The 17,073-nt window shown below is 45.4% G+C and overlaps 1 pseudogene; it reads right to left on the bottom strand.

Annotated features, from left to right (window-relative positions):
• The window catches only part of LOC121139430, a 69,210-nt pseudogene extending 62,923 nt beyond the window's left edge, over nucleotides 1–6,287 (bottom strand).
• Nucleotides 6,288–17,073: the final 10,786 nt, after the last annotated feature.

Below are 17,073 nucleotides of genomic sequence, written 5' to 3'. Positions count from 1 at the left end.
AGGACAGGCTCCAAAGCAATACAGAGAAACCCCGTCTCCAAAAAAAAAAAAAAAAAGAGTCAACTCAAAGCAGTTACCTTCCTTTGGATGCAAAGTGATAAGATGAGGTGGGTTTATGCAATTTCATAGGGAGTGCTTACAATGTCACTTGTGGGGAGACTTACCATGACGTGACTGTCATGACTATTTTAAGGGGGAGGGCTCTGAGGGTAAGTTTTGGAGGTTAGGGAACCATAGAAGAGCAGATCATAGGTGGATAGAGTTGGAGACGCCCCCAGGACTAGACCACAAAGAGCTTTGAGGATCAGGACAAAGATAGAATTTCGATCTGGATGAGATGTAAAAAAATAGCATTTTTAAACTTTTATTTCATTTAATTAATTTTTAATATTTTATTTAAATTAGAAACAATCTTATTTTACATATCAATCCCAGTTCCCTCTCCTTCCTGTCCTCCCATGTCCCCTACTGGCCGCCCCCCATCGCACTCCCCATCCACTCCCCAAAGAGAGTGAGGCCTTCCATGTGGAATCAATCATCAAAGTCACATCATTTGGGGCAGGGCCTAGACCCTACCCCATGTACCTAGGCTAGGAGAGTATCCCTCCATGGGGAAATTGGCTCCCAAAGTCCATTTGTGCACTAAGGATAAATACTGGTTCCACTGCCAGAGGCTCCATAGACTGCCCAGGCCTAACTGTCACTCACATTCAGGGGGCCTGGTTCAGTCCTATGTTGGTTTCCCAGCTGTCTGGCTGGGGTCCATGAGCTCCCACTTGCTCAGGTCAGCTGTTTCTGTGGGTTTGCACAGCATGGTCTTGACACCTTTGATCATCACTCTTCCCTCTCTGCAACTGAATTCAAGGAGTTTGGCTCAGTGTTTAGCTGTGGATCTCTGTTTCTACTTCCATCAGCTACCGGATGAAGACTCTAGGATGACATTTAAGGTAGCCATCGATCTCATTATCGGGGGAAGGGCATTTAAGGTAGCCTCTCCACTATTGCTTAGAGTCTTAGTTGGGGTCATCCTTGTGAATCTCTGAACATTTTTCTAGTGCCCAGATTTCTCTTTAAACCTATAATGACTCCCTCTATTAAGGTATTTCTTTTCTTGCTCTCCTCTATTCATCCTCTGACTCAATCTTCCCGAAACCTCATGTTCTCCTTCCCTCTCCTCTTCCCCCCCTCCTCTTTCTCCTACCTCCCTCTCCCTCCCACCCCTCCCATGCTCCCAATTTTTTCAGGAGCTCTTGTCCCTTTCCCCTTCTCTGGGGGATCATGTATGTCTCTATTAGGGTCGTCCTTGTTTCTTAGGTTCTCTGGGGGTGTGGATTGTGGGCTGGCGATGCCCTGCTCCATGTCTAAAATCCATATATGAGAGAGTACATACCATGTTTGTCTTTCTGTGACTGGGTTACCTCACTCAGGATGTTTTCTTCTAGTTCCACCCATTTATCTGTGAATTTCAAGATTCCATTGTTTTGTTTTTTTTCTGCTGAGTAGTACTCCATTATGTAAATGTACCACATTTTCTCTATCCACTCTTCAGTTGAGGGGCATCTAGGTTCCGTCCATGTTCTGGCTTTCACAAATAATGCTGATATGAACATAGTTGAACAGAAGTCCTTATTGTATAAATGTGCATCCTTTGGATATATGCCCAAGAGTGGAGTTGCTAGATCTTCAGGGAGACTGATTTTCATTTTCCTGAGAAATTGCCATACTGATATCCAAAGTGGCAGCACAAGTTTGCACTCCCACCAGCAGTGGAGAAGTGTTCCCCTCTCTCCACATCCTCTCCAGCATAGACCGTCATTGTGTGTGTGTGTGTGTGTTTTTTTTTTAGCCATTCTGACAAGTGCAAGATGGTATCTCAGAGTTGTTTTGATTTGCATTGCCCTGATGGCTAAGGATGTTGAGCAATTTCTAAAGTGTCTTTCAGCCATTTTAGATTCCTCTATTGAGAATCCTATATTTAGTTTTGTACCCCACTTTTTAAGGGGGGTTACAGGGTTTCTCTGTGGCTTTGGAGGCTGTCCTGGAACTAGCTTTTGTAGACCAGGCTGGTCTCCAACTCACAGAGATCCGCCTGCCTCTGCCTCCCAAGTGCTGGAATTAAAGGCATGAGCCACCACAGCCCGGCCTGTACTCCATTGTTTAATTGGATTATTTGGTGTTTTGGTGACTAGTTTCTTGAGTTCTTTGTATATTTTGCAAATCAGCCCTCTGTCAGATGTGGGGCTAGTGAATATCTTCTCCCATTATGTGGGCTGATGTTTTGTCTTGTTGTCTATGACTTTTGTCTTACAGAAGCTTCTCAGTTTCAGGGGGTCCCATGTATTAATTGTCATCTCAGTGTCTGGTGTTATGTTCAGGAAGTGGTCTCCTATACCAATTCATTCAAGGGTACCTCCCACTTTCTCTTGTAAAAGGTTTATTGTGGCTGGATTTATGGTGAGGTCTTTGATCCATTTGGACTTAAGTTTTGCGCATGGCGATAGACATGGATCTATCTGCAGTCTTCTACATGTCAGCATCCAGTTATCCCAGCACCATTTGTTGAAGATGCTTTCTTTTTTTCCATTATATAATTTTAGCTTCTTTGTCAAAAATCAGTAGTCCTACTATATATACACAACAAATGCACTGAGAAAGAATTCAAAGAAACATCACCCTTCACAATTGCCACAAACAACATAAAGTGGAAGACCTGTTTAGCAAGAACTTTGAGTCTTCAAAAATAGAAATTAAAGAAGATACCAGAAAATGGAAAGATCTCCCGTGTTCTCAGATAGGTAGGATCAACATAGTAAAAATGGCAATTTTGCCAAAAGCAATCTACAGATTCAATGCAATCCCCATCAAAATCCCATCACAACTCTTCACATACCTTGAAAGAAAAATCCTCAACTTTATATGGAAAAACAAAAAATCTAGGATAGTCAAAACAACCCTGTGCAGTAAAGGAACTTCTGGAGGCATCACCATCCCTGACTTCAAGCTCTACTATACAGCTATAGCAATGAAAACAGCTTGGTATTGGCACAAAGATAGGCAGGTAGACCAATGGAATCGAATTGAAAACCCTGATACTAACCCACACACCTACGAAAATAGCATTTTGAGCAGAAGCTTTATGTTATATAATTTATCTTGATCTTCCATAGGCTCCATTAGTCTATTCTGAAGGTGTATGTGTGTATGTATGTATGAGAGAGAGAAGAAGAAGAAGAAGAAGAAGAAGAAGAGAGAGAGAGAGAGAGAGAGAGAGAGAGAGAGAGAGAGAGAGAGAGGCAGAGAGAGAGAGAGAGAGAGACAGAGAAAGTGTTTAGTCTGTTTCTTTCCCATCCTGTTTTTTGGGTGGTACTATAAGGAGATGTGGCCTGTTGAAGTAGGTGTGGCCTTGTTGCAGTGAGTGTGGCCTTGTTGAAGTAGGTGTGGCCTTGTTGGAGAATGGACTTTGCATTCTCCTATGTTCAAGGTATTCCCAGTGTCAGTCCTTTTCCTGCTACCTTCTGGTCAAGATGTAGGCAGCACCATGTCTGCCTTACACCACCGTGCTCCCTACGATGATGATAGTGAACTGAACCTCTAAAACTGTAAGTGAGCCACACCAATTAAATGCTTGCCTTTGTAAGTGTTGCTGTGGTCATGGTGTCTCTTCATAGCAATAGAAACCCAGCTAAGACACTAGGTGAGCCCCCTCTTCAAGTCACTTATTTGGATGAAATGAAAGCAATGAGTTATGGCCAGGAATGCTTGAGGAAGCCCCTAGAAGTAGAGGCAGGCAGATCTCTGTGAGTTTGAGACCAGCCTGACCTACATAGTGAGGTCCAGGCCAGTGAGATCTGTCTCAAAAACACACAAAGAACAACAACAAGAAACCCAACAAACAGAAAACCCAGCAATGGCTGAGTGTGTGTGAGAAAAGGGGTTCCGTGCTTTGGGTCTCTGTTTACTGCAGTTGGATTAAGGAGTCTGGAGAGGAGACAAGTCCACCTCACCTTCATTCATCAGAGAGTCTGCTGCTTTCACTGGCTTTTGAAAGAGATTGAGCAAGGACACCAGCTGGATTTCTCATTTCTCAGCCAGACAGCCCACTACCCCAAGTACAATCTGTCAGCTTCCATTACCAAGAGGATCCAACTTAGGCCCTCTCCCGGCTTGCCCTGTCTAGACTCAGGTGTTGTGCCTGGCTGCTTACTCCTCTCTAGTTCCCAGGGGAACGTCTAACCCTCAAAAACGGTCCGGAACACTTGCCCTTAAGTTATTATTCTGTGCTGAACTTGCCTCCATCACTTGTGAAAGCTCACAGGAGAAGTAAGACAGGCAGCCACTGAGCACCCGACACAGGAGGTTCATCCTTTGTAGGATCAACACACGAAACCAGAAGCAATTCTCTGCTTCCATAATTGCTGAAGGTGGCATTCTTAAAATTCTTATAGCCACTGGTGTGATGCAGAAGCATCCTCTTAGCAGTATCATAATTGATGGATAAAATATTAATTCAGAACTGATGTGTGATTCGTCAGAGGGTGTTTTAAGGCTTAAGTCCAATAGTTTTGCTTTTTAGAGGATTTTTGTTTGGTTGGTTTTTCTTTCCTTTTGAATTTCTACATGGTTATTGGGACTTTTGTTTCTTGGTGCTGGTCCACAAGGGCTGGCAAACGGGAGAGGGGCTTCTAACACTCAGCACTTGTGCCTATCAAACACTTTCCAATGTTATTTGAATTTCAGAATGCTTTGAGACAGGTCTTTGAGTCTCCATTTTGCAAATTCAGAAACTGGTATAATAAAGTCGCTGCAAACCACTTGGCGTCACAGAGGGCTTTTAATTAATTACAGTGCTTCAGAAAATGTTGAAAATAAAACATCGCTGAACTTGACTGCAACATACCCTAAGCCTCCCTGCATAGAAAGTCTGCCCACTGTGTCTTGGCCTGGCATCCTGGCTCTGAGAGTGTCTCTCACTACCTGCCCGGCTTAATCAAGGTCATTGAAAGCGATTCCTGCCCTGCCAGGTGAACGCAGCTGCTCAGATTGGTGTCACCAGCAAATTCACTGAACTTGCTCTCATTTCTATCACCTTCTGGAGGACTCTGGTTCTTCCGCATGGACACCACTTGATAAATGTCCTCAGGATGACAAGAAGTCACTGATAGTGCTCTTTGATTGCCACTTGACAGCATCGTGATGCAGGCTGTGTGCTCCCAGCCCGCTGAGAAGACATGTCATGAAAAATGCTATCAGACGTGTCCTGAAGTCTGGATATATTGTGCTCATTGCTTGTCCTTCGTCTGTGCAGCAAGGAAGGAAGCCAACTTACTCGACGGATTCTTTCTCAGGCGATCCTGGCGACCTCTCTAGTACCCGAAGACCTTATGTTGTTAATTCGCCCACCAGTGGACCATTTGTGTCTTCTCGTTATTTCAGATTTTTTAAAATGTTAACCAGCAAGTATCTCTACGGCCACAGTCTCAAAATCTTTAGACACTTTGGAGTCGTCCCTGCCCCCTTTTGTATAAGGCTCCATTCTGAGTGTGTAAGGTATAGAATATGCCCTTCGCAGCAGGGGACAGTGAAAAATCTTCTCTTTACCTGTCTTCAAGTGCGGCGTTTAATCCCGCTTGTAAAGTATTACTGCTGACGACTAGATAAAAATGGTCTGACTCTAGGATCTGCATCCTAAAAGGTGCCGTTATTCCCAGACCGGAAGCTTTGCGTGATGGGAGGAGGGCGAAATCCTGCACACGGAGGTAGGACGCAGACAAGAGGCTCTTCCTCAAGGAAGGTGATGCCTTTGTTATTTTTTTATACTTCCTTCGTATATTACATCTTGCCTGCAGTTTCCACCTTTCTCGCCTCCCCCAGTGCCTACTCTACTTCCCCTCTCCCCCAAATCCAACCCCCCACCCTCCCTTCCCTCAGAAAAGAGCAGGCCTCCCAGGGACATGAGCAATCACGGGAGGGTGACTTCTTTCCAACAATGCTTCCTGAACTTTAATAAATTCATACGAGTTTCCTTCATCCAGACCCAGGCTGCAGCGGAGGACACGTCTGAGTCCGTGGTCCTACCGCAGCCAGGGTCTGTGTTGTAGCCAGTGATCCAGGTTGCAGCTAGGACCCACACAGAGGCCCTGGATCTGGGCCATGTCGCAGCTGGGGTCACACAGATCTGGGTGGCCTATGCTACCAGCCAAGGCCATGGTGTCACTGGCCCCAGCTCTGCTGAGGGCTATGTCTGTGTCAATGGCCCTATAGCAGCCAGGATCTGGGTTGACGTCCATGGCGCCTGTTGCTCTGCCTCTCCTGAATGTTGCAGCAGGAGAGCTGGCCCCAGCCATCACAGGCGAGCTGGCCCCTGTACTTGGGAGAGACGGACCCACCCCTCGCTGCAAGCAAGACCCCCGAGGACTTGGGTGGAGTGGAACTGGCTCTGCCCCCTCGCCTGATTCAGGCCCCAGTGACCAGGACTGACCAGCTCAGATACCGCCTGGGTACACAGCCAGACCTTGGGTTGGCCCACCCTAAACCTACTCCATCTGGGACCTGCTGGAGCTTGTGAAAGGACTGGTCCTGTGGCGTGACAATTGCAGGATCTCTGTGACTGACTGGGGTAGCCTCGGGGTATCCTAGACGGCTTTCGATGAGGATCCAGTGATGAGAGAGTTCCTGAAGCAGACCAACGACTCGCTGCAGTGAACGTTTGCTAATTAAGCTGGCTGCACAAAAGGGGTGCACTATGTGACACGCAGCTCCCAGGGCCACCAGGATGTGTGAAGAGGTGTTGGAGAGGCAGGAAAGACAGAGAAGCCAAGAGGTTTTCTGGGTTTTGTTTTGGTCTTCTTTTTGTTTGCTTGTTTTGGTTTGTTTTGGTTTTTTAAACTTTTTCTTGTGGGGGGCACTGCAGGGGTGAGGGGAGGATATGGGGGACTGGGAGGTGAATGGAATTAGAGTATATGATGTGAAGTTCCCCAAAAAAATCAATAAAGAAATTATGTTAAAGCAGGATGATGGTGGCGCATGCCTTTAATCCCAGTACTTGGGAGGCAGAGGCAGGAGGATCTCTGTGAGTTTGAGACCAACCTGGTCCATGAGGGCTAGTTCCAGGACAGCCTCCAAAGCCACAGAGAAACTCTGTCTCGAAAAACAAAAGAAATTATGTTAAAAGAAGAGTTTCCTTCAAATCTTTCCATATTCCCAATGTATAGGAGTCAGTTGACAAAACAGAAAAAAATTTACTGAATTTGTCTTGGATTCACAAGTTTTTAAAGTCATCCCTAGTCATAGTTTATTCCTTTAAAAATTTTTAAAATATATTCTTTTAAAGATTTATGTCATTATTTGTGTGAATGTGTGTGTGAGATATGTGTGTGTGATATGTGTGTATGTGGTATCTGTGTGTATGTGGTATGTGTGTGTGTGGTATGAGTGTAGTATGTGTGTGATACGTGTGTGTGGTGTGTTTGTGTGATATGTGTGTGTGATATGAGTGTAGTATGTGTGTGTGAGATATGTGTGTGTGGTGTGTTTGTGTGATATGTGTGTGTGTGGTATGTGTGTGTATGGTATGTGTGTGGTATGAGTGTAGTATGTGTGTGTGATACGTGTGTGTGGTGTGTTTGTGTGGTGTGTGTGTGATATTTGTGTGTGTGATATGTGTATGTGTTGTTTGTGATATGTGTGTGTGTGTGGTATGTGCACACAGTGATAGGTACATTCATGCCACAGCAGCACACATTTGGTGGAGGTCAGAAGGAAACCTTTGGGGTTCAGTTCAGGAGACTAAGGCCAGCAGGATGTGAAGGAAGCACTGTTACTCAGTGAGCTGTCTTGCCAGCCCTAATCCACCTCTTTCCTGTGGCATCATTTCCCTCGTGCCTGGTATCAGCTTCTGAGCTGCTCCTCTATGCCCTCCCTGCAGAACTTCTCTCTTACGTCCTTCCCATCACCTTTATCTGACTGCCAAGGAGGAGCTAAGGCAGGGTTGACAAACATGTGGCTTCCTTCTCCAGGTACTGGACAGACATAAATTCAGAGGGACGCAATCTTGCCTTCTGAGACTAACAGGGGTTTCCCAATGTAATATCCTAGAACAGAGTGAGCAAATACTTATGGTAAAAGGCCAGGCAGTATTTTGGCTTTTCTCAAAGTCTGTGTTGCCACTTCTCAAATCACTGTAGGGTGAAAACACTAATAGAGAGCAGAGGATGGGAGCCTGACTCTGTTCTAGAATAACTTATTTACAGAACAGATCTCGCTGGACACGGCCTCTGGGCTCTAATTTCCATTTACCGAGAATGCATACATTTCAGATCCTCGCTCTAGTCAGAGTAGACACCATAGCCAGTAGGAGCTTTCAGGGTATTCAGAAGCTGGAGAGCACGGTGCTACAACGCTTCTGTGTTGACTCTTGCTTTACCTGTTGTGGATGCCTACCAGTTGAATTGATTTAGCGTGGCGCCCGCTCCTCTAGGTGTCTTGAAGTTAAGTCACACTGGGACCAAAGACAGCAGCTTTCAGGCCTTATTCATTTTCATTCTTTTTAACTTTGTCAGTGGTATGGCTGGCCCGGGAATTCTATTCATGCTTTTGTTTGAAGGTATGAAAAGAAGCGACACGAAATACCGTAAAGTCATTGCCTTAGAACTGGTACCATTAAACACCACAGTTCAATTATCAGAAGTGTTTCCCCTAGGATTAAAAACAGGGGCAAAAAAGCCAACAACCAAACATGTCCAAATTATGATATAATGGGATAGCATAAAGGGAATTCAGCTGCAGCCTAGCAACCGTCAGCTGCATCCAGATATTTATGAGATTCTAACTGTGTGGAAGTGTACACTCCTGGTTCTGATTCCTGGGAGCTGGCTCTTTAGCCAAATGGACAATTGAAGAGTTGGTGGCTAAGGCTTTGAAAACCTAATGCGATACTTTGAGGTAAAATAAAATATATAGAGATAGACAGACAGAGGGAGAGGGAATTTTATCTGAAGAATAGTACTTAAATACATCATTTCTGTCACAGCAATAATGATTAGCAAACCTCTGACTGCTCAACATTATTAGATAGTACATTTTTGTAATTTAAAAAGAAAAGTCTGAGCTGGGCGTACTGCTCCAGCCTCCCACACCAACTGGCCTGCCCCAGCTAAAACCAAGGCCACTCTCGCCACCTCTCCTTTCTCTGCGTCGTTCTTGTGCTCCCTTGTTTTGTGAGCATCTCCCCTTCTCCTCTAGTTTGTCTTTCACAGTTTGGCTCCTTCAGTGAAGTGTCAAGCTAAGATCTAGCAAGATGGCTTTGCAGGTAAAAGGTGCTTGACGCCAAGCCTGATGACCTGAGTTTGATCCTTGGGACCCAGATAGCGAAAGGAGTATACTGAACTTTGCAAAGACTCTTTGACCTCCACACCAACACTGTGGCACACATTCTCTCTCTCTCTGTCTCTCTGTCTCTCTGTCTCTCTCTCTGTCTCTCTCTCTCTCTCTCTCACACACACACACACACACACACACACACACACACACGCATGCGCACACACACACAAATAAATACATTAAGATTATTTTTAGAAAAAGCTAAGCTGACATAGTTAATACGGAGTCTTCACTAATTTGCAGGCAAACTGAATTCTTACAAAGCATGGCACGGCCTTCTGGCAATGTGCTGCCTGTATGTGTCACTGAAACACTAGCAAAGACTTCCATTTAGGCAGAAGCATATGATTGCTTCACTGTGTAGCCACACCTAAACATTCATGATGGATACATACATTTTATCCTTATTTTTCCTATTTGTTTGTTTGTTTGATTTAGAAACAGGGTCTTATGCACCACCAGGATATCCTTGAATTCTCTATGCATCCAAGGATGACCTTAAAACTGCTGGCCTTGGTGACTCCACTATCAGAGTTCTGGAACCTTAGGCATGTGCCTTCTCACTCAGCTTAAATATTTTCCTATTATTGATATTTTATTTTCTTACTGAGCCATAGCATTTCAGCTTTAAATTACACATGGAGAGAGGTTAGTGCACTTTTAATTTTTTCAAGAGAGTTGAGGAAGTACTAGAATTCATATTCTTTCTCCCCTCCCTCCTGTCTGTCTGCCTGTCCCTCTGCCCTTTCTCTCTCCTATGTGATGGGGATGTCCTGTATGCTGAGAATATATGTTTCTTTTATTGGTTGACGAATAAAGCTGTTTCAGCCTATAGACAGGCAGGATCTAGCCAGGCAGGAAATATAGGCAGGCTGCTAGGCTAGGAGAAGGCTGGGAAGAGGAATGCAGAGACGCCATGTAGCTACCAAGGTAGCAAGAGGGCCGGGCATCACCAGTAAGCCAAGACAAAGTGGACATGCATAAATTAATAGAAATGGGTTAATAATTAAGAGAGAGCTGGCCAAATAAGAAGCCTGAGCTGTCAGTCAAACAGTTTATAATTACTATAAGCCTCTGTGTGTTTATTTGGGGCTAACCAACTATGGGACCAGGCGGAACAGAAACTCTGTCTTCACCCATGTATGTGTGTGCATGTGCATGAAAACAATAATTTGTTGGGGCAGTTGGGAATGCAGTTTAGTGGTAGAGTATTGCTCAGCCTATTCAAGGTCCCAGATACATTCCTCGGCGCTGGCCCACCCCCAAAACATTTATTGATGTGGTGGTAGAGAATATTTGAAAGAGAGTCTGGAAGTACCCCTGCCCCAATTGCCCCAGTAAGTAAACCTGGTAACAGCAATGCTTCCCGCCTCTGTCTTTCTCCTTCACGAATCAATTGCTAGGACCTGTTGGTTTTACCTCCTGAGGGTCCTCTCATTTCCAGTGTAGGACCACAGCTACTCTGGCCCACCAGGATTCTGCCATCTGGGTGGATCCCACTCAACTTCACAAGTGTGGGAGAGGCAGGGAAGTGATGGGGAAGTCCTGTGTATATGTCAATAAAGCACTGTTGGCCAATAGGGAAGCAAGATAGGTGGGACTAGGAGTTGAGGAGGAGTCTGGGAAAGAGAGACACAGGGAGACATCATGTAGCCTCCATAGAAGTAAGAGGTCTGGACCTTTCTCCAGTAAGAGAAATACTTAGATGGGTTAAATACTTAAGTCAGAGATAGCCAGTAAGAAACAAGCAAATGGCCAACAGCTTCATAATTAATATAGCCTCCTGTGTGTTTATTTGGGACTGATGTGGCTCTGGAACCAGGCTGGCAGGAAGGCTGCACTCTATAGGGATTGAACCCAGGTCCTTGTATATACAAATCAAACACTATACACACTGAAAAGATTTTACAAAAACAAAAACAAAACAAAAAACTACCAACACAAAATAATAGTACGTATTTCTGGGGCACAATTTGATATTTCAATATATGTATACATAGTGTAACAATCAAGGGAGGGTGATTAGTACACCTTTCAATTTAAATATTATCTGTTCTGAGAATATTCAGAATATTTTCTCTTGCATACAATGTACGTCGAATGTACGACAATGTACGTCGAAAGCTGTGAAGCTGTGAAGCTGCCATCCTATTGTGAAGCAAAGCCACATGACTCAAAGGAGGTTTTCAACTTTGAATTGGAAATGCCTATATCCCCATGCAAAGCTGTGGGATCCTCCAGAGTGCTCAAAGGGCAACATCTCGGGATGTGGTCCTGTGTCCTGGCATCATCTCCTCTTGTTCCCTTGGTTCCCGCTTTGCATTTCTTTACTGAAGCAGTGTGGCAAAGCATTAGTTTCTCTTTTAAAGTGAACAAGGATGAGCTGATCTAGTTAGGCCTCACTAGTTATATCCAAGTCCTACACAACTTCATTTGCTGCAGTGCTGGGGACCAAATCCAGGGCCCCGCACAGAGCAGTCAAGTGCTCTCTCTCACACTGACTTCTAATCCGCGGTGCTTTCTGTTCCTGAGCAACTTGGCACACGCCCTTCTTCTTGGATACCTTTGCTCTAAAATGCCTTGGGGTTTTTCAGGAATATCATTTTGCCATGTTTATCTTTTTAAGAAATTGATTATTTTATGCCTACAGGTCCATGGACAATAAACTCAATGAGGGTAAAAACTATGTCTTCCTTAGATCCTCAGATCTGACCCAGAACCTAGCAACAGTGGTCAAACTAACCCCATACCAGTAGTCACTGTGCACCATTCACTGTCCTCCATTTACTGACCCCTCCATTCACTGTCCCCTCCATTCATTCACTGCCCCCTCCATTCATTCACTGTCCCCTCCATTCATTCACTGTCCCCTCCATTCACTGTCTCCTCCATTCATTCACTGTCCCCTCCATTCATTCACTGTCCCCTCCATTCATTCACTGTCCCCTCCATTCATTCACTGTCCCCTCCATTCACTGTCTCCTCCATTCATTCACTGTCCCCTCCATTCATTCACTGTCCCCTCCATTCATTCACTGCCCCCTCCATTCATTCACTGTCCCCTCCATTCATTCACTGCCCCCTCCATTCATTCACTGCCCCCTCCATCCATTCACTGTCCCCTCCATCCATTCACTGTCCCCTCCATTCATTCACTGTCCCCTCCATTCATTCACTGTCCCCCTCCCTCCATTCACTGTCCCCTCCATTCATTCACTGACCTCCATTCACTCACTGTCCCCTCCAGTCACTGTCCTCCATTCACTGTCCCCTCCATTCACTGACCCCTCCAGTCACTCAGACTCTCAGAAACGTGTGGCGCTATATTGTTTATGATCTAATAAAGCTTGCCTGGAGATCACAATGCAAAGCTAGCCTCAGCCATAGAAGCTGGGCAGTGGTGGCACACACCTTTAATCCCAGGCAGGACTCAGGAGACAGAGGCAGATGGATCTCTGGGAGTTCAAGGCCACCCTGGGCTACTTGAGAGTGAATTAGTCTAAAGAGGAACAGAGCTCACGCCTTTAATCCTAGCACTAGAGAGAATATAAGGAGTTCAGTGCAGTCTCACGAGCGGTCTGAGATTTGGTGAGGAGCAGTGCAGTCTGAAGATGCAGTCTGAGGACAGGGTCGCCCCTTCAGTCTGAGCATTGGTAGAGGTGAGAACTCTCTCGTGGCTGGCCACCTTGCTCCCCTGATCTTCAGCTTGAACCCCAGCATGTGTCTCTGGGTTTTTATTATCTGTGCTATAGGAAAGTGTAGATATCTACCTGAGTAATTTGAATACCTGATGCAGACTCTGAAAAAGAAAACCCAGCCATGACAGACAGACAAGAATGCCCACAGCAATACTGTTTATTGACAGGAGGCAGCTGAAGGTGGTAAATAAACCTTAGTTTATACCTTTAATGAATCACTGCACAACTGTATAAAAGAACAAGATAGACCTTTACAGTGCCCATGTAGAGTGACCTGGAATTGCATTTTTGTTTAAAAAGAAAAGCATAGGAGTAGACATAATATTTCGTTTTTCTTGAAAAGCACAAAGCACATGCACATAAATGCAACATCCTTTGAGGGACAACAGGGATGTTAATAGCAGCATTCGGGGACGGGAGTTTTTACGTGTGTGTGCACATAAGTGAGTGCTGGTAATGGAGTGTGTGGCAAGGCGGTCAGCTTCTACGTCTTTCTGTGTTGCTTGAATCGCCTACTGCACATTTCCATTTTTATGCCAAGAGCAGATTCATGGGCCATTTTATTTCTACTTAAAGCCATGTGTAAAATTTATGTTAAAAATGAGCCCTTACAAGTGATTTTCAGACTTCCTTGTAACCAGAATCAGCTGGAGTACTTTACATGTCTTTTCTTAATTTTAGTGTATAAAACAATGAGACTTACCATGACGTTTTAAACAAATATACCATCATACTTGGATCATACTTAGGATTTTTAAAAAGGAAATCCCAAATTCCTATCTCAAGCCTCGCATTAGAATGCCTAGCTGTCAGGGACACTAGAACATGATTTTTTTTTCCATTTTTTAAAAATTTAAATTAGAAACAAGCTTGCTTCACATGTCAATCCCAGCTCCCTCTCCCCTCCCCCCCAACCAGGTCCAATAGCCCTCCTCCCAATCCATGCTCTGATCCCCAGGGAGGGTGAGGCCCTCCATGGTGGATCTCCAGAGTCTGTCATTTCATTCAGGGCAGGGCCTAGGCCCTCCCCTAAGAGTCCAGGCTGAGAGAGCATCCCTCATTGTGGGATGGGCACCCAGAGTCTATTTGTATGCCATAGAACATGAATTTTTAACAAGGGTCTCAGACAATTCTTGGTACAGATGATCTAAACAACAGACCTTGAACAGCCCTGATGTCTACCAGACTGGTGCGCTTCAGCATTGAGAATGTTGAGATGACAGTTTAACATCATGGGATTAAGTTGGATAATCTCAGCATAGAGCAAGAACATTGCCCCCGGGGGTGGAGACTGTGCTGGCTTTTCATTGCAATGATAAGCACCTGGGAGCGTTGTTTAAAGATTTTTGTTTTGTTTTTGTTTTCTGACACAGGGTTTCTCTGTGGCTTTGGAGGCTGTCTTGGAACTTGCTCTTGTAGACCAGGCTGGTCTCGAACTCACAGAGATCCGCCTGCCTCTGCCTCCCAAGGGCTGGGGTTAAAGGCGTGCGCCACCAACGCCCGGCGCCTGGCTCATGTGTAAAGGAATGAATGGTGCAGAGTTTCGAGGTTGCAGGCTATGAATGACTCGCTCCGTTGTTTCCGGACCTATGAGGGAAGGACACCCGGAAGAGCTGGACTTGCTCCTTATGGAAGCCAGGAGGCAGGGACAGTAAACTGTTAGTGTGCTGCCCTCTGCTCTAACCCGCCTGGACCACAGCCTGTGGGATGCGGGCGCTGCGCAGTCAGATCGGCTCTTACCCCTTCTGTTGATCACTGGAAAGACCCCGCAGACACTTTTAGAAGTAAGCTTCACTCATCTCAGGGTCCTCTCAGTTAGTAGCAGCTATCGTCATGCTTGTTTTGTCTTTCACATGATATTTTAATTAATTTTTGAGACTTTCATGGACACACACGCGCGATATATTTTAATCATAATCCCCCATCTCCTCCCACATCCACGCATCACTCCTCACAGTTTTGGTTTCTATCGGGATGGTTAGTCATTCCAAGTTTTAGTTCAAAGATTCCTTCAGAGAAAGCAGTCACTTAAAAATACGGACAAGAGAATATACGCTGATAAGATTGTTTACTTAGGTTTCTTGAAAAATTCTATGCCCTTGCTTATTTCTCCTAACAGTCACTTTTTTATTTAGCCCAACAATTACATTTCAAAAACATTTAATTTATCGATGCCTGTATTTTATCATGAAGTTTTATTTTTCTAATGGTTATGTGAACTTTCAATATTTTAAAGTTAAGATATGTCAGGGTATAGTGTTGCACGTCCACAGATTACCTCAAAAACTAAAGCCGTGGCAGAACACCAGTTGGTTTAAAATGGTGTGATTTTCTTTAGACTTTTCAAGATATGCTATTCCGTGTGTTTGTAAAGGAGGATGTGCAAAAATTATGAGAATCTATAGCTGATTTTTGACTTTATGATGTAGATTGTATTTACCAGTCTCTGTCTGAGAGGGTTTAAAACTTTTTTAATTTAAATTTTTTTTCATCCATTTTTTATTAATATTTTTTTTATTTTCCATTTTAAATTTAGATAAGAAACAAGGTTGCTTCACAAGTCAGTACGAGGTCCCTCTCCCTTTCCCTCCCCTCCTCCCGTGCCCTCCCCTCCATCCCCCCCCCGTTATCCCCTCATTCTAATTTAAATTTTTTATTTTATTGTTTTATTGATTGTTATTTGTATGGGGTAGCATACAGAGAGGTCAGAGGACAGCTTGTGCATTCTTTAGATCAAACTTGGGTCCTCAGTCTTGGTGACAAGTAACTTAGGTGCTGAACCAATTCATGGTAAGGTTTGCTGTTGCTTAGGTAGTCCTGTGGTCAGAAAGAAAACAAAAACCACAATAACAGACATAGTGCTCCCCTCACACAGCACAGCTGCAGGACAGTGCTTTCATCACACAGCACAGCTGCAGGATAGTGCTCCCCTCACACAGCACAGCTGCAGGACAGTGTTCTCATCACACAGCACAGCTGCAGGATAGTGCTCTCATCACACAGCACAGCTGCAGGACAGTGCTCCCCTCACACAGCTGCAGGACAGTGCTCCCCTCACACAGCTGCAGGACAGTGCTCTCATCACACAGCACAGCTGCAGGACAGTGCTCCCCACACAGGACAACTGCAGGATAGTGCTCCCTCACACAGGACAACTGCAGGGTAGTGCTCCCTCACACAGCACAGCTGCAGGACAGTGCTCCCCTCACACAGCACAGCTGCAGGACAGTGCTCCCCTCACACAGCACAGCTGCAGGACAGTGCTCCCCTCACACAGCACAGCTGCAGGACAGTGCTTCCCCACACAGCACAGCTGCAGGACAGTGCTTCCCCACACAGGACAACTGCAGGGTAGTGCTCCCCTCACGCAACACAGCTGCAGGATAGTGCTCTCATCACACAGCACAGCTGCACGATAGTGCTCCCCACACAGGACAACTGCAGGACAGTGCTCCCCACACAGGACAACTGCAGGATAGTGCTCCCCTCACACAGCTGCAGGACAATGCTCCCCACACAGGACAACTGCAGGATAGTGCTCCCCTCACACAGCTGCAGGATAGTGCTCCCCACACAGGACAACTGCAGGATAGTGCTCCCCTCACACAGCTGCAGGATAGTGCTCCCCACACAGGACAACTGCAGGATAGTGCTCCCCTCACACAGCTGCAGGACAATGCTCCCCTCATGCGGACACAACGAGGCCCACACAGCAGCATTAACTGGTTGTTACTCCTTGGCAGCCCAGAGCAGCCAACTGCTCTTCCTTCAGACAGGGAACAAATGCAAACGCCTGCCTGCGGCATTTAACCTCACTCATCTTACACCCCAGAGGAAGGGGAGTCCTGGGCAAACCCTTTGCCTTCCTTCCACAGAAGCCTTCAACCCACGCGGTGGTGCCTTCCCGAAAGAACCCTCCAGGCATTTGAGCCCGGCTGATAATGATAAGCCGTATCTCTGAAAACACTGGTAGGTGAGTTAGATTGGAACAGGAAAC

The sequence above is a fragment of the Mesocricetus auratus genome, unplaced genomic scaffold (assembly GCF_017639785.1).
Source record: "Mesocricetus auratus isolate SY011 unplaced genomic scaffold, BCM_Maur_2.0 Super-Scaffold_15014, whole genome shotgun sequence".
In the NCBI taxonomy this organism is placed as follows: Eukaryota; Metazoa; Chordata; class Mammalia; order Rodentia; family Cricetidae; genus Mesocricetus; species Mesocricetus auratus.
The sequence above is the reverse complement of the archived record's forward strand: the minus strand, read 5'-3'. Positions and strand labels throughout refer to the sequence as shown.